The sequence below is a fragment of the Marmota monax genome, unplaced genomic scaffold (assembly GCF_021218885.2).
Source record: "Marmota monax isolate L192 unplaced genomic scaffold, Marmota_monax_Labrador192_F-V1.1 WCK01_AAM20220418_F8-fsc00048, whole genome shotgun sequence".
NCBI classification, from domain to species: domain Eukaryota; kingdom Metazoa; phylum Chordata; class Mammalia; order Rodentia; family Sciuridae; genus Marmota; species Marmota monax.
In genome coordinates, this window is record NW_026694895.1 from 8529067 (window position 1) to 8535298 (window position 6232).

The window sequence follows — 6232 nt, forward strand, 5'->3', positions numbered from 1 at the left end:
GACTGAGGGACAGTGGATACAGGGATGGGGAGGCAGATGTTTGTTTGAAAATGGGAATTTAATTATGGTTTTTGGTGGGAATCGCCCAGGGAATAATTCTCCTGCGTTCTGCCAAACCCTTTCCCCAAGTAACGCCCCCAACCCAGCCCACCCTTCTCAGGATACTGATTTTTCTCTTCCTTGTAAATCATGTTTGATGCTCTTGGAGTTTTCAGTTGGGAGCCTTGAAGTGCAAGCAGAATTCATCTCTGTCTTCGTCCATCTGAGCTAAGCCAGAAGCTGATGGGGAGCTGGGGTGACAAGGGAAGGTCTCCCAGGAAATCTGAAGGAAGGACTCCGCGGGGGAGCTCGGGACTAGCCGCCCACACCCCTTAGCCTGGTAACTGCCTTGCTAGGCTACCTTAGCTATGCCCGCCATAATGGCTACGTGGGTCTTAGAGGTCTCCCCCCAACCCCCACCCCTCTTCTCCAGGCCTCTTTGAATCTCCCTGCCTCTCCTCTTCAATCTATTATAATCTATTTCAACATCAAAACATCCTTTATTTTCCCCCCTAAAGCATCCTTTTATTTGGAAGGGGTTAGGATAAGGTATTTTGAATCAACAGCTCCTCCCAGTTAGTTTATGTGCACAAATTTACACAAGCTCAGGGTTCAAGTGAACAAAAATAATTAGCACTCCTTTAGGACCTTTGGACAAACAAGATGGAGATGCTCAGGTGTTTGTCTTCCTACAGGGCTCAGCACTTTTAATAGATTAAATATGAATTAATCAAACTGACCCTGGCTGTGTCCCCCAGTAACTGGGTAGATAACCTCTGCAGGTTAGTATCTGTTACTAATGAGGGCATGTCCAGGGTGTCATGGCTGCCACTCATTTAGCTTCCTTTCCAGGGAAGAAATTGCCTTCTTCAGTTCTCCACCACGAACCTACTTCATTTGATTTTTTTTTAAAAAAGAATGATTTCGTGCATAGTTTAGTTAAAACTTAATATTTGAATTCAAAATGAAGTTCAGCATATTAAGGCAGTTCACAAGACCATAGTGCTGGGTAGAAATGGAATCCTTAGACTCTCTCTCTCTCTCTCTCTCTCTCTCTCTCTCTCTCTCTCTCTCCAAAAATGTATTTTAAAAAGATAGAATGATATGCATATGAAATATCAACAGTGGTTACTCTGTGTGTTGGGATAATGAGTAGCATCCTGTTTTCTTCCTTATATTTTGTTGAATTTTCTAAAGAACATGTAATACCATAAACAATGTTAACTACCATAGAGTATTCCTCAGGCATCATCAGTAAAGCAAAGGTGTTAAGTCATCCTTCTACTTTACCCTTCATACCTTATCAATCACTAAGTCCCATAATTCTATCTTTTGGAATAGCTTTCAGGTCTATCCCTCAACATCTCTGTTGCCTTATCCTGTGTTATCAGAGCTGTAGCAACAGCTACATTCTTCTCTCCATACTGCTATCTCTATTTGAGAATTGCTAATGTGATCACATCATTAAAATCTGTCAGTCCCCCAAATAATGAAGTTGAAACCGAAGGCCTTTCCTTCCTGGTCTGAGTTCAGCCTTCCCTGTGGGCCTCATCCTGCCCCTATCCTCATAGGCAACTTTTGCCAGGGAAGTGGACATTCACAGTCTGTGTCTAAGACCTCCCAGTGCTGGAATGTTGTCTTCTCTTCCCCCTCAACTCTCCCCTCCCCTCAATGGCAAGTTCCTACTTCAGCTTCAAGATTCACTTCAAATGTCACCATTATAATGAAGTCTTCAAAACTGCCAGGGGTCGAATTATCAGTTCCTGGGGCTGTACTTCAATAGCAGGCACTATATCTATTCAATGACTGTTAATCCAGCTTCTTCTGTGTGCCAGGCACAATGATGAAAACATACATTGTATTTGTTCTCCTGGAGTGCACCCTGAGAGAGACAGACATTAAATCAAGTAGTCATTCAAAGAAAAAAAAATTCAAACTGAGATAAGTGTCATAGAACTATTATATGTACAAAAAGAAGCAGAGTTTACTTTGAACATATGTCAATAATAATTCTTACTGAATTGTTATGATCTTTTGATTTATTTATTGAAAGTTTTGTCTCCCATCATATTCATCTATGTATTCTCATATACAACATAGTACTAGGCTCATAGTAGGCACTCTGTAAAAATTTTATAGTAAATACATGGGTGAATAAATGAATGGGTATTTCAAACCCCCACAAAGCATAAGGGTTTCATGTGTTTACATGTTTCTATTGAACAAGAACCAAAAAAAATTATTTCTCTGTTGTAAAAGTTATAATCATTACATACTTGTTTCATTGTTCTTAACTCTATTTTGGTTCTTCCTGCAAAAATTATCTAATATCTTTCTACTTGATTTCACATTTAGGAGATAAAGCTAATGTACTATGTGTAGATAATCTGTTATTGGTAGGAGGAATTTATTGTTTTTTTAAAGCAACTTTTAACATTTAAAATTCCAGGACTGATAATTTTAATACACAAAGTAAAAATCACAACCTGCAAGAAAAAATAAATAAAATTAGGCTTCGTCAAAATTAAACTATTTTCTCTGCAAATAACAGTGGTAAGAAAAAGAAAAGACAGGCACAGACTGGGAGAGAATATTTGTAAATCATATATCTGGCATAGGACTTGTAGCTAATATATTCAGAGAACTCTCTTATTGTTAAGGCAATAAGAAAACAACAAAAATTTTTAAGTGGGCAAAAGAATTGAACAGACACTTCTCCATAAAAGATACAGAGGTGATAAATAGCACACAAAATGATGATGCTCAGTATCTTTAGTCATTAGTGAAACGCTAATTAAAACTACCATGAGACACTACTATACAATTGTTACTATAGGAAAAAATAATAATAAATAAAAATAATAATAAATCAACAGTGATATCAAGTGCTATTGAGGATAAAGAGCAACTAAAATTTTTTTACATTGCTGGTAGGGACACAAAATGGTATGGCCATGATAAAAATTGTTTTGTAGCTTTTATAAAGTTCAATATACACCTAATCATATAATGTATTAATCTCACTCCTAGATATTTACCCAAGTGAAATGAAAAGCTTATGTTCACACAGAAAGCTATAAACAAATTCTTATAACAATTTTACCAAAGGCTTGAAACAACCTGAAACTTCCTTAGCTGGGGAATAAACAAAGTGTAGTGCATCCATAGAATGGAATACTGTTCAATAATAAAAAGGGTACACTGTCGATCCAAACAACAGTCTACATCTCAACACATTATAACAAGTGAAAGAAAGAGATTCAAAAGCTTAAATATATACAAAGATTAAGAATGGCAGAGCAAAAAGACAAAGAACTTGAAGTTTTTCATGATAATCGAGTCATTCTTTCAGGTCTGAAAGATCTCTATTTCCATGAGACAATTGTTAAACCTTGTTATTTCAAGTTTTCTGGCACACAGGGCTAAACCTCATTTTACCTAACATATGAATGCATAAGTTAATTAATGAAAATTCCACTCAGAGTAGGCTTGTCTTATTCACTGAAATATCACCAGTGCTCCTCCTATGATGCTGGTACACAGAGTGGATACTCAATAAATATCAGTTAAATGCATGAACAGATAAGAATGAAGATAAAGTTAGGATTTTGCAGGAATGTAACAAAATTTTATATTCGGATCAGTGTGTTCCCCTTCAAAGTAGTGACTTCGGCACATTACATTTTTCATTCCAATAACATTGCTTCCATCTCATAATGTATTCCCTCTCCCCCTTCTGCTTATTAAAATATTATCCTTTCTTTAGGTAAAATTGCTTCTTTTAAATAAATTATTTGCTTGCTTGCTCTCCCTCAATGATCAAACAATAAATTTAACATGTCTTAACATTTTACTCATTTTTCAATATTCTAAGTAGCATCTAATTTATCTTCTTTATCTCTAATAAATACAATAAGTTTATATAACATACACAGAGTAAAAATAAAAATCCAGATTTTATGCAAAGCTTGAGAGATTTGGGCTCAAAAAAAATCATATTTCCAGATGTATCACTTAAAGTAATTTTCATTTATTGGACACTGATGGTTGACATTAAGCTCTTGAAATATCATTAAAATATTTCTGCTCTAACCAGTTTGCACAGTCAAGTGACTTTTAAAAAATCATTTACGGCTAAGCTGCTGTTATGGAATTCATTATAAGAACTCAATTTTCTCTACCAGTTTTTCTGCTAGAAAACAGTACCCCCGACTGCCAGCAAAGACCCCTCAGTTGCCTTAAGATGTCAGTTTTATACCTTGTTTCTAATGGGGAGCACGCTTTGCATAAACACAGATACCATAAGTTTGTCATAGTAACTCTTCCAATAAATGAGTTTGTCTCCTAATGATCACTGACAATAAAAATATTGGGGCTTAATGAGAAGAAAATTGAAGAAGATGAGCAGAAATATGTAAACTAAATAGGACATAAGGAATGGCTCCCAGGAGGTCCTAGAGTCTTACTGTCTTTATTTTTCCCAGTTTCTGTCACTGTATATGAAATAATCAAGTGCTGGATGGATTTTCCCTATAATTTTATTTCTGTACTCAGGGCCAAGAAAGTTGGGATGGAAGTCCATTACAAGACCCTGGATTTCCATCATTTCATCATTTCTCTCTTCGTCCCCACTGCTGATGCTGATAATTCCACCATCAGAATAAATTTCCTCAGTCAGATGGCAAAGGAGGTGCTATGGTTGGAATGTGTCCCCAAAAGCTTGCGTTGAAAACGTCATCCCTAGTGTAGCAAAATTAAAAGAATCAATATCTTTAAGAGGTAAAGAGGCACTGCCCACATGAACAGATTAATGCCATTCTGTTGGAAGATGGTTTGTTATAATGGGGGAGTCTAGCTTCCTTCCTCGTTTCTCTCTCTCTCTCTCTCTCTCTCTCTCTCTCTCTCTCTCTCTCTCTCTCTCTCCCTCCCTCCCTCTCTCTCTCTCTTTCCCTTCTGCCTCTTGTCATGGGATGACATAACATGAATGCCCTCACCAAATGTCAGTCCCTTGATCTGAAACTTCCTGGTTTCTCAAACAGTAAGAAATTTCTGTTTTGTAAATTACTCAGTCTCAGGTGTTCTGTTATAGCACCAAAAACAGACTAAGACATAGGGTTTATTCTGAATCTTGGAAAGGGTTGCCTGGGACACAGTGCTGACAAGGAACATGAGGCCAATCTGAATAATTGTTTAATTAATCTTTGGTGAAGCAGGGTAATTGTAATTTCAATTTTAGACAAGTGCAGATTGAGGCTGTTGGATGTTCAGGCAAGATTACTCAGGCTACAGTTGGTTATACAGGTCCAAAGTGCCACAGAAATACAAAATTTTTGTGTCTCGTAAAAATTTAAATTTAAGTATAAAATTTAAATTCTCACTGTTGTCTGCTGTGTCCATAATAAACACTGTAAACCAATCATGGGATCATGGGCTTGTTTCTTTTGAACCTAACTTGACTACTACCCCCTCCTCAATGACTGATCTTCATAACCATCAACAATAGTTGAGAGAGACAAGAAACAAAAAAATGACTTTTATCACAAATCATACAATAAATTCAGGCTTAGCACTTTGAGTTAGTACAAAAAGATGGTAGCTAGTAAAGTTGTTTGTGATAATGAGAGCATTATTCAAATGACTGATCATGTTGTCTAGGTTGGATTAAAAAAAGAAAAAAATCAAGATAGATTAGAAAGGAACTTTTTTTCTTCTTATCAGTTCCAAGATTTGTGACATCTAGGTGCTGTAATCTCTCACCTGGTTCACTTAGTTTCTGTGAAGGTAATTCTTTGTATTTAAATTAATGTCTCTGAGTGGGGAATGAGCTTTGGAGAATCCTATCCTACCAACCATCTTGTTGACATCCACTCCAATCTGATGAGTTAAAACCAACATAATCCCCTGTCCTTGTATTATCAATTCTGGGACTAGGCATACTTTTTCCTCTTCTTATGTTAAGTAAGACTGAAACCAAGAGACTAGGGTTTCTTTTGCTCCACGAAGTACCTGCTCTTGAAAATAAAACTGTGCACCCATTAACTCCTTGCATTTAAGGCTAGCAACTCCTAAAGTGAGACTTCAAGGTTCTTGTCTTGCAGTGTCTTCCAATCTAAAAGTAGTAGGTCATCAACTGCCCAAACAGCCCCTGCTTTGTAACACCTGCCTGAAATCACCTGTCCTGGATCTAAAAACT